This window comes from Melanotaenia boesemani, chromosome 7, assembly GCF_017639745.1.
Source record: "Melanotaenia boesemani isolate fMelBoe1 chromosome 7, fMelBoe1.pri, whole genome shotgun sequence".
Classification (NCBI taxonomy): Eukaryota; Metazoa; Chordata; class Actinopteri; order Atheriniformes; family Melanotaeniidae; genus Melanotaenia; species Melanotaenia boesemani.
Window position 1 is genome coordinate 25727945 of NC_055688.1, and position 16176 is coordinate 25744120.

Sequence of the window (16176 nt, forward strand, 5' to 3'; positions counted from 1 at the left end):
GTCTGATTTCTTTACTTATTTAAACTCTGAGCATAAATGATTAATATGCATTACAATGTTGCAAAAGAAACAACTTCATATTTATATTACATTACTCAGAAAAAGATTTAAATAATCTAATAAACCTACCATGTTTTCATACAACATAATTACTCAAGCAAATATGTCAGTCTGGCATCAGCATGTAAACCAGAAACTGTAATAATACAGACACCCTTATAAATGAAGCTAAATAAAGCAAACGGTTGAACACTGTTGTAAACGGTTGTTGTCTGTCTGCCAGCGTCTCTCTACAGGTCCTGCACTCCCAGCACCTGACTGACTCTCCACTGAAGCTTTGGGTCATCATTGGTCTACAGCCTGCAGCAGCTAAAGAAGACTTTTGGATTTGCTCTCATTGTTTCTCTTGTTGGCTAATTTACACATATTTTGCACTGTTTTTAACACAATTGCACATTATATTGTTTCAATGTTGACACTGACATCAAAGATGTAAAATTCTCACTACATTACTTGAAGATATTACGCGACAACTTCAGTGTTTTTATTATATCATGTGTGCATATTCTGTATTTTCTATTATTGAAATTTTATATCTTTAATGTTGTGCTGCTGCTGTCTATTCTGAGAATTTCAATAAAAACTTATATGAAAAAGTAAAACTGTCAAGCTTCTCATCTGGTTAACAATCATGATTTCTATTCAGTGTTTATCTCCACAAGATTTTTAATGTAATTAAAATTTATTGTAATGTAATTTTCATTATCAAAACTGACACTGATGTGCTTAAGAGGCAATGAAAAGTAAAACTACTTCAAAAATGCCATTGACACACTTTATCATTCATGTTTAAGCCGTGTCCAAAAAAAGCACATTTTTGCTGCACAAATAATATAAAAAAAACTTCCAACTATCTGACTGTACACAGACATCATCGTCATCATGTGTCCTCTGATCAGCTGATCACCATCTTCTCCAGCCTTATGTGTCCTCTCTGGTCTGTAGCTGACCATTTTCCTCTCCAGCATCAGGTGTCCTCTTCATGGTCTGTAGCTCTCCAGTGTCTGCAAAACTCTCCTACTTGCCTTTATGAAAATGCTGAGCGCAAACACCCATGAAGGGAGATGGTGTTGAAAGTGATGTCCTTCCCTCACCGCTGCGACCAGGCAAAGACGATGAACAGTTGTTTACAACGAGGGTGCAACCAACATGGCGATCGGCTATCCCGAGTGTGACGTCAGCTGACACAGACCGATACTGTATGTAGATGCCACACAAGTATAAATCCTGCTTAATAACTAATTAGTATCGATTACACTCAAATAGAGGAGGTTTGGTACCACAAACATACCTTCTAGATCTGGTTGCCCAGTCAAATGTCTGGGGAGGAAGCGCCTTGACCTGATATGTACAATCATGCCTATGAACGAGATCCAGAATTGATTGATGGGAGAACTATATAGAAGGCTAAACATTGGTGCTGCATGCCACTAATCTTTATAGATTGGACAGAAGCCAGGGCTTTCAAGATGTGGGCATGTTACTTCAGAAAAGTAATTAATTCCAGTTATTAGTTAATTCTCCCAAAAAGTAACTTAGTTTGTAATGGAGTAACAGGATTATAAAATTAACTACTTAGAAAAGTAATTGTTGGGTTACTGGTTGGTTACTTTTTATTAAAAGTTCAAATAATGGAAAATATTCAAAATCATTTGCATGTTTAAATATTCATAAAAAAGATCTGACTAATAAATGGAATGAAAAGTTAATGGAGTAAATAACTAACAGAAAAATCATCCACATTAATCTCAGGCTGCATGGATGTTGTGGCTTCATCTCCTCAGAAGAGGTGTTTCATGTGATTTTAACTGCTTACAGCCACCAGGAAGAAACTCTTTATTTCTGTTCATAATGAACATTTCTCATAACTTTCTTGACTTTTATTTCTGTGTGTGAGAGAGAGAGTGGTGTATGAAATTCCAGTTTAATTTTCCTTTTGTTTTTTTTTTTTCTGGGCTTTGTTGCTGCGTGCGTCTCCTGTTTTTTTCTGTGTGTGGCTGCAAACACTGACTTACCCAAGTCTGCTGTGACATTTTACTCTTCATCAGTCATCATCAATTAGGCTATGTGGTTGTTTCTCCCCCTAAGCCCCCGGTCAGATGAACAGAAATGTAGTGTAACACTGCATCTTCAGCCTTAACTTTTAATTAAATTTGAGTCGTGGGTAAGAGTAATTCAAGGACAACATCTGACTCGAACATATAATGCTGCTTCATTTGTAGCTTGCACCCGGTCACAATGGAACACGGCAACTTTTCTACTTGAGAGTATTCTCCAGTTTTAATTGTTATCACTCCACTTTCTCGCCACTGTAGCAGTTGCACAACATAGTCTGAACAAGTGTGAAACTTATAATAACTAAAGAAAACAACAAATTTTAACACACTGTCCATAACCTTTTATCCTCAGTAATGGCAACAGTGTTATAACGATGGAAAAAGTAATTAGTTAGATTACCAGTTACTGAAAAATTAAAGGCGTTAGTGACGCTGTTTACTTTAACGCTGTTACTTTCATCACTGCTTAGGACTGGAGAAAACTGCTATTTGCTGCTGAAGTGCCCTGGAGCAAGAGCCCAACTCACAGCTAAATGAGTTCAGTACAGAGGTCAAATTCCTGATTGTGTTTAAAAATGAAAAAGCCCAACAAGCTATTTGAAATAAATAAATAAATAAAAGTTTCAGTTCTACCTGAGTAAAAGACTGCTGCAAATTTTCTTTAAGCCAACTCATTAACTCTGTCACAGTTCTGCTGCTTGTGTCTTTTCTGAGCCTTAGGTTCAGGATTTTTGCCAGGATACAGTAAGCCACCCATTTGGAGATTTGATTATTCATCACTTTATTATTATTATTGATTATTGATCACTGGAACTATCACTAATAATTCCCCTCTCTTCCCATAGATCCAAATACCTGGACTCCTTGTTTTGACTTCTTTATCACCCACGAACAATAAACTTGGTCTGTTTTTTCAGTTCTCGTGTCTGCTATTGAGTCCTTTACTTCCATTATTCTGATGACTAGCTTAGCTGTGACTCTCTCCTTAATTTTTACAATATAAGAAGCTAAATTTACTTAATCTGTCCAAGCTGATATTATTTAGCCACAATGTGGCAAGACAATGTGTGAACAAAGAAAAAAAACCAAGACTATTATGACATGCAGCACACCAAACTTTACAACTTCCTTCTGTGCAGACCAACTATTCTGCTGGATGTACCTCCCAAAAACTGGATGATGGGTGCCCATAGTTTACCTTCCACAAGAGGTAACATAAAGCTCACCAGGGATCTATTGCCGCTTAACACACACTTCTCAAATGCACATGTGGAGTAAACCAGACACCAGACCTCATTAAAACCAGCCCTACGGTTAAAAATGTCAAAGGGCTGTTTTCCTGCAGTGGGATCTGAAACACTAGTCAAGATAGAAGGACAGATACAAGTGGAAAATTACAGAGCAAATTTGAATGAAAACCATTTTTTTAATGCTCTGGATGTCAGGATGTGTGGTAAAGGTTTGCATTTTAAAATGACAGTGATCCAAAGCTTACTAACAAGAAAACACAGAGGAAGTCTTGTCAAAATCCTGGAATGACCCAAACTGAAATGGTTACCTTGCTTCCGATCCAGCTTTCACATCTGAAGGTTTTTGCTTGTGTGAAAGGGAGCAATTTAATTCTGAAACAAAAGGTGCAGCTTGTAAAATATGTCCCATGAAAACCCTAGGTTCCATTGATGCTTTTTTATTTTTGATAAACCATGTTAAAATCTTATTGTATGCCGCTGACTGTTCTGTTTATAGACAGGCTGACTCTGGGTGTACATTTCTGAGTGAACAGGAGGACTGAGTCACAGGTTCTGCTACTCACATGTGTGAGGAAACTATTTATTTTGCAAAGTAGATGTGCTATTCATACATTTAAATATCACTGGTTAAGAGTTCACATATGGGCATGTTTAAGCAGCTAGTTCTTTAATTGATAGCTTTACTCTAATCATGTTATGTTAGTGAAGAATATTGTCTGAACCAGGCTTTAGCTGGATAGAAAAATGAGCCCTATATGTTCAGTTAAAACAAACATACTTGTGTGGTGAAATACAAAAGTTCAATCTTGAAGGAGTTGGCCTTGCATCACCTCTGTGAGCACACTACCTCCCTGCTGTCAGCTGTGTTTTCATCACAGTGCTTTCTTTATAGCTGCCATCTTAATGTAATGTGACAGAATTTCAACCGCTTGCTCCCACACAGACTGACACCACAGTCCTTTGTTATGTGAGCTGTCATTTGTCATGTTCTATACATTTAAACCAGCTAAAAGATGAGAAAACACTGCGCATAATCAAGTTCTCTCTCCTTTTGTTTTTGTCTCTACAGTGACATCCCTGAATTCCAACATGTCATAAAGTGATTTAAATGAGGCTGTAACAACACTCTCAGCCAGGGTATTTAAAAACCTGACAAACCAAATCATCTTTTTTTTAAATTATCATCAAAAGCACAGGAATGAGAAAACTATACCTGAGAGTTTGACCTCACTCCGATGTAAAAAATAACCAATCTTAAATTCTAAAACTCCTTTAACCTTTGTCCTCTGTGACTTAGTGGAGAGTTTCAACATTTTTACTGGTTAGCAAAGTTGGCCCAATGAAAAATAACGAACTCTTGCCATAACCTTACCTGACACCAAATTAGCATAATTCTTTCTGCTGTTTTGTCAACTTTCATTGGCATTTGGGATGAAAATTCAGAAACTACTGCACTGTGGTGAGATATTGAGTTGATTAAAGTGTCCTTAACTGACTCGATGGTGTTGAGGAAGCAATAAGAACAAACATAAGCTAAACCAAAGACTTTCCAAAAAAAAACAAAAAACAAAGTGACTGTTGAAAAACCTTAGATGAAAGGCTTTGTTTACTTATGTGCAGAGGGTCCCATTTCTACTACTACTACTACTACTGATGATTGTCTAGCAGAAATAACAGCAGTGCTGTTGTTTGCATTCAGACAAACCAGAATATCTTATTATCTTTACACTCCTGCTTCTCAGTATTCTAGCAGGATGTGGTGTTTGGGCATTGCTGACCTTTGTACACTTGGAAATATAATCCCCACATAAGCAGCTGTTTTACTTGTTTTTTTGTTTTAGCTGTCAGCCTCATCTAACAGTGTTTGTTAGTTAATGGAAGAGGCTACGCTGATGTGAGGTAATCTAAGAATGAAACATTATATTGACATGAAGTGGAATCTGTTTTGATGCCTCCTGGGCGCCTTACAGGTGAGGTGTTTCAACTGACCAAGAGGAGATAATGAGGCAGATCCAGGACAAGTTGGAATGATTGGATGGTGTGGTTAAATGAGAAATGCCTCAGTATGCCTGCAGGAAGAGTTGGAGTGTAGGTGGCAGAAGTGAAGACGGGTTGAGCATTTCTGCTTAGACAGCATTACCTGAATCTGGTTAAGTGATAGAAAATAAAACATGGATGGATGTAATGTGAAAACAAGCGGGCATAATCGTTGTCTCTTTTTAAGGCTGGTGTATAGTTCTGTTTATGTGGATGCCCACTGACTCCCTCACAGTTCACAGTTGTGAATTGCAGTTGTGATCTCAGATTAAGCTGAAAATTGCACTTGTTAGTTGACATATTTAGCCAGCTGGGATTTTAATGTATAATGGATTTTAATGATTTTAATATTCTCTAATGTGTGAAAACGCTCCTGAGGTGCAATTTAGTTTTATAGCAAAAGTGAACTTTCCTGAGAAAAACACTTTGCACTACATTATCATGACACACATTGCCACATTACATAAGAAAAGAAAATTGTAAGATAATGTATATGCGGGGAGAATAGATTTCAATGTGAAATCAACTGGAAAGACAAGCAAGCATGCCAAATCAAACTGGTTTGATCAGTGATTCACATCCTTCCACTGGTGGATTCACAGAAATGCATTATCACAAATTAACTTTGGAGAAAATATAACTCTGTGCTTGATAGATAGATAGATAGATAGATAGATAGATAGATAGATAGATAGATAGATAGATAGATAGATAGATAGATAGATAGATAGATAGATAGATAGATAGATAGATAATCTATCTTAACAAAAAGATGAAAAGAAATCAATAATCAACATGTCTGAAAGTATAAAATGTGGGCCACCACTCTCAGTCTAGCCACTGTCTGCCTGTTCAGTAGAAGACAGGGTGACAGCAGTGATGCTGCCCACCTGGTCAGCCAGGAAACCTTGAGTTGTTGTGACAAGGTGTTGGATATCCTGTGCTGCAGGGAGTTTTTCCTAAAGGCTGCTGCTGAGCTGACAGACGTACATCTCTTATTGAAACCACTCTCCATGCTAAAACCATAGCATATCAGTACAGATTAAAAATTTTTGTTATAGGGGTGGGAATCTTTAGGCACATTACAATTCAATTTGATCATGATCCAAATGGCTGCGATGCGATTAGAAAACAATTATTGACGCATCTTGATGCTTTTTGTTATTGTCTTTGTGACTACTTGCTTACTAATACTTTCTGAGTGGAAACATTTAACGTGGTTTCTCATATTTGTTGTGACAAGCAACAAAGAAGAAAACCGGCTCATCTATTGGTTAATGCAGGGCAGCTTCTTTTTCCACAACATGGAGCAAAACATTTTGTTCAAAACATCCGATCCTAGCAGTCTTCTCTGTCAGAACCTTAGCCACATTCATCCACGCGTGATTGCGATTAATTTCTTCTGGCCAGAGCCGCCTGTCATCTGACGCGTGTTTGTTTTGGTTGTGTTTACCCACAATGCCCTGAGTTGAACCCACATCTTGTAGTTTGCTTCTTGTATTTGGTTCACTAGAAGCTAATCGAGAGCATATGAAGCCACTCACAGAAGCCTAACTACAGCCACACCCTAGCTTTTTTAATTTATATATTTTTTTTAACCTGTCCTGTCCAGCATCATGACAGCAGAATGAAGGGCTGGCTGCCGTGTTGTGCTGAACAAATTTACTTTGCCAAGAGGAGCCTTTGGATCTGTTGCTTAAACTTAAATGTTATTCTCTTTCTGAAATGTTAAGATGTTAAATCTTAATGTTAAGTCTTAAATGTTATTATACATGCCCACCAGAGACGGTGGGGGTGGTGGACTTTAACATTTTTTAGTTCCACCTTTTGCATTCCTCAACATTAACTTATTGTACTATGGGGGAGGGAATTCAGAACAAATTGTGTTGTAACATTCTGTGAAATGACAATGAAGTCAATTCTATGTATTATTAATTAACAGTTAAAGAACTGATTTTTAACATTTGTACATGGTTTCAGAATTGTCCAGGTCTGCATCATGATGCATCTGAAAATGGACTTTTTCTTCATCCCTCGTTATGGATATTGATTTTTTAGTTTCTCTCACAGTGTGCAATGTGGAACATCCTTAGTAATTGAACCAGGAGAATATAGTGAATGATATCACATATACTTCACTTTAATTTTTTAGGCTTCTTCAAGTTTCAGTGTGCTGAGCTCTGGAATTACTGTGACACAAACAACAAACACTTTTCTGTTGATCCTTAATATTTAATCTGGAGAAGCTCCTCACACCAGTGAGAAATGCAGCCATTTACCGCTGAAACATGCACACACAAATATTGCAGTGTCAGGTATCCGCAGTCCTTTCCTTGTCTGGCACGAAACATCTTTTCTAGCCTCATCAGTTATTTTCTACCTAAACAATCTTTTTCTATTTATTTCACTAACAGCCACCCACCCACACAGATACTTCTTTTAGGAACAAAATTTGCTTGCAGGGACTTTGTCGGTTTAGTTTTTCCAATCTACCTGCATTTTCTCTGTTTTTAAAAATGTTTATCATCACAGCTGCAAAGAAGAAATGATACAGCAGAATAACTCCACAGTCCCACAACAATAACCATATGCCCAAATTAGGCCTGCAAGAGTGTTTTGCTTCCTCTATTTTTGCTTTAAATTCCTTTCTTTCTAATGTAACTGTTGCAGAAATAGACAGAAAATCCAATGAAAACTGTGAACTTGTAATAATTCTGTGATGCATGCATTTTCAATGTAAGTGATGGGATAAAGTTTATTGTTCTCATTATCTACATTAAAAAAACAATAAACAAGCAATCATATGGTGAAGAACTAACTCTAGCTGTCCATCCCAAGTTGAACTTGGTTCAATTCTTTGTCTCTTGTTAAAAAAGAGATGGAAAATGTTTTGTTTTCAGCCCATGTTAAAGACCTTTGGCTAAATAAATGAAATGGAAGGATAATGGCTAAAACAGCTATAGTACCACTGCAGTGGACATTAAATTAACTTTAAATGGTGGGTTATAACTGGTAGATTTTAATGTGAGCTACAACATACCATTTACATGGTCACAGGATTTAAACCACTTTGAGATCTTGAAATATTATTTTCTTCATATTCTTAATGTGCAGTCTCATAGAAACACCTTCTAAAATACTCTGTGTACAGGTAAGAGGTGGGAAATGCATCTCAAATTACATCTATGAGCCATTCTTAAGTGTTTTCTTTTATAAGCCATGTGGTCCTCTTAAGGGTGAATTAAGAGGAATTAATAGTTCTATTACATGCTTTTAATTATGAAACTTTCACCCTGTCTTTGTTGTCACTTCAAATCACTTTAAAATTTAATTTTATTTGATAAACAAATTTGAGTCTTTGTTGTGCTCGGCCACTAGTATTACTTGGTTAATACTAACAAACACTGAATGTTCTTAGCCACTATCACCATTTTTATACTTCATATACAGTTGCTTCCTAAACAGCTGGGTTTCATACAATTTGTATGCATTTATAGATTGTTAATGCCTGCAGGAAAAAAAAAAAAAACATGGGCTCATTTATTGGGAGGACATTCTGCAAAATCAGCTAATTGGATTATGAAAAGACTGCTGTCTGTTGTGTGGAACGCATGTGCATACCCACATACAGATTAAATCAAGGCTCTAATCAAGGTCTAAGGCTAAGTAATTTTGCATTATGTAATTGCTAATGCATGGCAATTTCTTTTTCACTGTAGAAACCCCTTAAGTGATTAACCAGTTGAATGTGTATGCATGTGGGTCTTGAATTAATGGTCTTTTCCATTGGTCTAAAAAGTTATTAATGCACCAAGCAGAAACTAAAGGATAGAGCAAGAGAGAAAAGAATAAGAGACAGGAAAGATTTCACAAAAATAAGACAGTAAATGTTGTGTCAAGGTGTCTCTACTTACCAGTAACAACAGAAAAATCCCAGTGAGAGGGAGAAGCTGTCTGTGTGTTCTGTTTGACTGGTTTTAACATCCAGAGGTGCTCTGGTGGAAAATTTAGACACAACAGTGACTGGGTGATCTGGAAGTCACTCACAGTCAAAGTTTGTGAAATAGATTTCAGTTGGGAAAAAAAAAACTAACACACACTGAAACCACATATCCAGACATACACTGCAGAATCGTGTAAAGATGTAAAGAGAGAAGACATGATAAAAAAAAGAGGTCTTTGATGGGAAAATAATGGCTAGAAAGAAACCACAGCATGAAGGGCTTTTTCCACAGATAAAATCAGTTTTACTTGTTCAGCAACAGCAGGCCTTCTCTTCATCATTTCACAAAGAAAATATTCATGGATACACAGCCCTATCCCTTTCAGTAAATGTCAGCAAAGCTGAATGTGAATGTGCTTCGTTCAGATGAATCATGAAGCTAAAAACACACCAGCTTTAACAAAAGGACAGTGAATGAAAGCAGAACTCATGATACGCTTTTGGATCATCTTCATTCACCCCCATATGCTTATAACTGAAAATAGCACACAGCTTAGAAAGCTTGTAGCAAACTGCAAAGAAATGTTTGGTGATTGTAGAGAACTGTGGTCAATAGGTTTTCATATTGTGCACAAACCTTTGATTCCAAGTAAAGTGAATAAATGAAACTGTTTTAATGTTAAATAATTGGTTAAATAAAATATTTGTAGGATGTTTGGACATAGCGTTTAAGCTGTGAAAGATTAATCCAACTCATTCTGCTGCACACAGTCGAGCCAGCTGCATTAATGCAGTGAAGTCTGGTGCATTTCCATCTAAACAGAGAACACAGAACAGTCACTGTGTCCATTTACTGACACTGTGACAAGGCAGACACTCCTGTGCCAAACTGAAGAAGCCACAACTATAATTTAGGAGCACTGACGCTTAAACCAGACGAGCTGCTCTACTCTTACTCTACTCTTTTTGATAAGGTGCTGCATCGTTTTTCAAGCCTAAATAAGAAACAAGATGTGTGGGAGAAATAGATATATTTGGTGCTAGAGAGACTAGATTAGGATATGGTGAAATGTGTGAAAAGAAGAAACTATACATTGATCAGATTTGTGTTCTGACTTGTGGAGACAACACAGAAAATTAAGCAAATATTAAAAGCCATTTATTTAAGTTCAAGAAATTTTAAGATCATCATCTTTTCTTTGGTTGTTTTTTGTAAAGGTGAGAAGGGTTTGCTTGACATGATGAAAAATTATATTATTATTATTATTTTTTTTTTATCCTTAACTCTGACATACCTCTATTGAGAGAGTAGAGAAGTTAAAAGTTCTTAGACTATACTGGATCAGATAAGACATATTCTGCTATGTCCACGTCCTCCTGTAGCCTCATAATCATAAACATGCAAAACTTGTGCACAACATTATCAAAACAGTTTAATTAAATAGAAAATACAAGCATTTCACAATTTTCTATTTTTATTAATTTACATTTTAAAAGCAAATGCTTATGCGATGAGGTAACATTTACATTTTAAAATATATATTGGGATGCAGCTACATCTATGAGTGGCTGAGTTGTTCTTATGTACATTCAGGTCACATAGCTTGCCATTATGTGTTGCATGTAAAAAGCTAGACGTTAATTAAAAACACAGACTTTCATGCTGAGGGTGTTCAAAGACTGTTCTATCTGAATGAAAAACCTAATTCACCTTTTGAAGGAAAAATAAAAGAAGATCTGACCTTCTTCTCTTTAAATAAATTTGTTTCTTATTCAAATGAAGAAGACTGAGGGCTCACAACCAAAAAAATTAATGCAACTATTTATTTATTTTTAACTCAATACTTCACCTAGGTAGTACTTCACTTAACTGTGGAATTAGATTAAAGCTTATAGGAAAATAAGCTGAGTTTTTCAGCACCATGGACAGAGCTCTTCAGCAGTTTTGCTCAGACGTGGTGACGTACATCATTCATGTCATTTGTGTCGACAACAGCAAACTGGAGGGATTCCTTTGTTTGTTTTTTTGTTTTTTCTTTTTTTGTTTCATTGAAGAACCAAATTTGGCTAAATATACATTTTAAAACATTAAGAGATACATTACTGACACTGAAATGTTGCTAAATGTTCAATGTTAGAGCAGTGATATTTTATACTAAAGTGTGTACTGTAAGGAGTGCTACTGTAGTTAATGTAAATTTACATCAAAATAGTACTTGGTATTTACATACTTTAAAACAAACTTTGAATGGCCTGCAAGTGCTGTGCAAAATGTTATTAAAAGCGAAATGCAATAACTGTCATGGTTTATGGCTCCTGTTCTGACTTCATGTGTTTAGTTTCATGTTTCTAGATTTTGTTCTTGGTTTTTGGTGTTCAGGGCTTGGTTTTGTGTTTTTTTGGTTTCTGTTAGTTAGTGCGCCTTATTTGATTGCTCATACATGTCACCGGTGCTTAATTTGTCAGTCAGTTTATTTAAGTCCTGCTTTTTCAATTACTCCTTGTCGGATCCTTATGGTTTCTTCCCTGTAATGTGTGGTTACCTGTTCCTGAGTTTTTGGGAAATAAACCCTGTTACCAGCACCTTTCTGCCTCCTGCCTGAACTGCCTGTATTTGGGTCCTCACCTCCGCCCCTACACATAACAATAACTAGCTATTCATTTAAATGTAAGAAAGTGAGAAAAATGTAAAGACTGCATATAAAATGATATATCTGCCTAATTACAATTACATGATAATTTTGATTCAATCCCAACAACATAAAAAGTTTACTGGCTATATTGCAACTTACTGCTATAACTGTTAGATGGTCTGTAATATGACTCTGTAGTAAAGAGAGCAACAAGTAAAAAATTAGTAAGTTTCTCCACCTACATTCATACTTTTAGGACTTTTATCATATTGTTACAAAATCAATAATACAGTTAACACAATCTGGACAAAATCTTTAAAGTGACACTACTAAACTTATGCTGGACTCACACTGAACGATTTTCACGGTCGCAGACTAACAACGGATGTCTTTAGGAAATCTTAGGAGTTTTATTGGAGTCACAGCGCATTCCTGTCATGTCGGTCGTTGGGTGTAAGCTGGTAATCTGCACAGTTTAACGTCAGTCTTTCCCTAGTCTTGGATCTGCGACAATATCAAATGAGCGGATGGTTATTAAGAAGTAAACGTCTGCTGTGAATCATTTATGTGTTACAGTATAATGATCTAACAAGTGAAAGAAGAATAGAAAACTCATTCATCCCTCCAGATTCTGATGAGTCGGTGTAACACCTGGTGGAGATGTAAAGCCACACTTAATGATGATGGTGTGTAATTCCCTCCTGGAGTGAAACTCTCCCCTTGTTTGCTTTACTGTAGGCAGAACAGCCCTGTTTGAAATCAACTGTCCAACATGTCACAAAAAATGCTACAAGAATCTAGTTGCAGTCTTGTAATTTGTGACCCTACAAGATTCACAGTCTTTGTCAAATCTCATTCTGAGACTAGGCTGAGACTTAAGACTCTAAACATTGGTCTTTAGATGTGAGCTGGTAGTTTTTCAGAGTTTTGTGTAAATCTTTTAAAAGTCTTCTGGTGTGAGCCCAGCCTTAGGCAGATTCTTAGATGGTCAGTGTGTCGGTATCTGTTTGCTGGGATGTGTTTCTGGTGCCATAAAAAAAAAACACTCTGGGCTAGAACATGAAGTTGTGAAGTGGACTTTCTCTACCCCAGGATTCTGCATGGTAAAGTCCTAAGAATGTGCAGAATAAATTTCATAGTGCCATCAAAAACAGTGTCAAAGTGTTAAAGTCAGAAACTACTGCAATAAAAACAGTAATGAGGAGTTGTGATCCACAGGGCCTTGAGATCCACTGCATCAGAGATAGAATAAGTTCTGCTGTTATAACAAAAACAAAACAACAAAAGTTCTTATAGGTCATCAAGAGTACACATTTACTGCAACTCAGTAAGTATTGACCTACATCTGCACCTTTCAAGAAATAGCAAAAGGTTTTATTTATGGAGGTCGGAAGGGTAGTGGAAGACTATTAACAACTCCAAAATAAAAAAAAAGTTTAAAAAATGTCCTTTTTATTAATACTCCAAATTTTTTAATCTCCCCTTTTAAATTCTCCATTTGGCTAGGTATAGACACCAAAACTACTTCTTTCGGAAAACCTTATGCAAAAAAATTAAATTACACTCATTCATGAGCAAAAGTTGGGGCTCTTGTGCACCAAACTGATAATAAACTGTTATTGAATGTCTTGTTAAACTATTCCGTAACTCTCATCTTTCTTGTGTTTTTGGTTTGTTGTTTTTGTTGCAACATCAACACTTTTTTCTAAAGAGTAACTGCTGGGTTTGTCAGTGAGAGTCATATATTTTAATTGTTGTTTAATGTAATATTGACTCTGTTATGTTTTGATGCATGAAACTCAAATGCTTAGTAGAAGCATAGCTTATATTTATGATATTTTAAATAGATAAGCGGGTGTTTGAAACATTACAACACCTACAGTAGGTGAGCTAGAAAAATGTTAAAATGAAATGACCTAATACAAACACTGTTTACAATTTTTACTGTACTTAATAATGCACAGATTACTCTCCTTTTCCCTGTAAATTTATGTTTTCAGGTACAGATTGTAGATCCTACCCGGCAGTTGGATGTCATCTCTGTGATGTGCTGAAGTGCTTGTTTTGCCCAGACCCTCTCAACAGGAAGAGACTCAGCAGGAGGCCATTTGTTGCCACTGATTCTTTGTGTCCTTGTGGTACATAAGAGACTAAAGAACTCTTGGACAACACACTCCTCACCTCTGCAGCATACTCCTTGGTAACAATAGTGATCCATCCCCTAAGTGTGACGTCACCTGGAGAGAAAATTGGCTGTGGGCTCTTGGTGTCTATTTATTGAATGAATTCTGCTGGGGTCTATCAAACAAGCCTTCAGGTGAAATAATAACCCCAAAGGAGTAGCCTGTATATTGCAAACTGATGTGAAAGGGTGTAGAGACAGTATCTGTATATATGACCAGTGGGGAGTGAGAATAGGTTGTCAAATTCTGCTAAATGTGCCCGACTACAGCCTCGCTCTCTTTTTTAGCGAAAACATGTAAAGAAAAACACAACAAAGGAGGCTGAATCACTAAGAAGCTGCAATTGTATATCAAGTAAGAATGCATAAACATTTTTTAAACAATTATAGCATTTGGTCCTATCAGCTCCCAAACAGTGATGATTAAAGGAATAGTGATGTAACACAGGAGGAAATCATACCCGTCTCAAGTTTTATGACACCTGGTGAATGTTTAAAACAAACAAATAAACAAAATTAATTTTTACTTAGCTTTGTATTTAATTTATTTCAATTATATGAGTTAGGAATTATTTTTAAATCATTGCAGTCTATTTTAATATACATGTTACACTAAGAGTTTTACTTTTTAAATATCCACACTATAGCAGAACCAGTGCTGCCATATCATTTTACTACAAGGTAAATGGTCATTATCTTAAAATAAATATGGCCCAGAACAGATTTAATACTGCTTGTCTAACTCCTGCTGAAACAGTATCCCTCATAACTGCCAACATTAGCAACATTAGCATTATTTACTGGTTTAGGATCTTTTATTTCTTTTGTACTTGCCTATTTAGTTCTGTATGTATATCAGAGTTAATTTAAATTTAACTTAGATTTTAAAACTCTGACCTACAGCAGATGCAGTAGTACACAATTGCAAAGCGAATGTATAGGTGGGCCAGCATCAGTTTAATGTAACAAGTCATTTAAAAGTAAAAATAAAATAAAATAAAATAAAAAAGAAGAGAAAAGAAGTAAAAGAAATTCAGAGGACCAAGCTTCTGAATCAAAATTTCAAAGTTGAAGTTACACAACAAGTCACGCACTAAAGCTCTAAGGACACTGACACTGAAGTCCAGTACAAAAAGCCTCATTAAGATTTCATATCCTCACTGACTGTCAGTTGCTGTTGTTCCTTCTTTATTGTACCCATTAGTCAAATTCCAGGAATATTTTTTCTGCTTGCCTTTATTTGTGTTATATTTCTGTATAACTGCATAATACTATTAGGGAGATAATAACACAACTAATGGAATTTTTCGTATATTATGTATAGCCTTGAATAGTGAAATCATGTCTAGTTCACTGCTGAGTCAAATTAACTGTATGTTTTGTCAAACTACATTAGAATTAGTTATATGAAAGACAACCACCACATATCCTACATAAACCCCAAATTCATTGGCTGTGTCTCTGAGTGAGTGCTTGATAGTTTGATGATTCTCAGATTTCAGTATAAGAGAGGCTCTGCAGGCTGTGTCCAGCAGCTGAGACCATGAAGTCAGTGAGAAGATAATCATGCAGCACACCATCTACATCAAAGTCACAATGATGAAAGACAAATGGGAGCCACATTATGTAACCAAAGGAAAAAGTCACTCAGTCAGTCAAGGTAATAAAACTCTCCAGACTGGATGATAAAATAAACATTGTTTGGTACTCATAGTCATTTTTGTCTACACACAGGCAATGACCAGTTCTGAGAAAATAACATTATACGCAGATGGCTTGTTCTGGGAAATAGTGGCCGTGTCTGGAAAAGAACAGAAAGTTTCAGAAATTACTCTGTGTCATCTTCTGTCACAGATCAGCTGCAAAACAGTGGTATAATTTAACTATCACTAAAGGTATTTGGACATTTGAACAGTAAAAACGTATTTTAAGGTTAAAAATAATGTCTTATTCTTTGCTCTTCTTTCAGCTAAGAAATATTCTGCACACACACACACACACATTTTTTTTTACA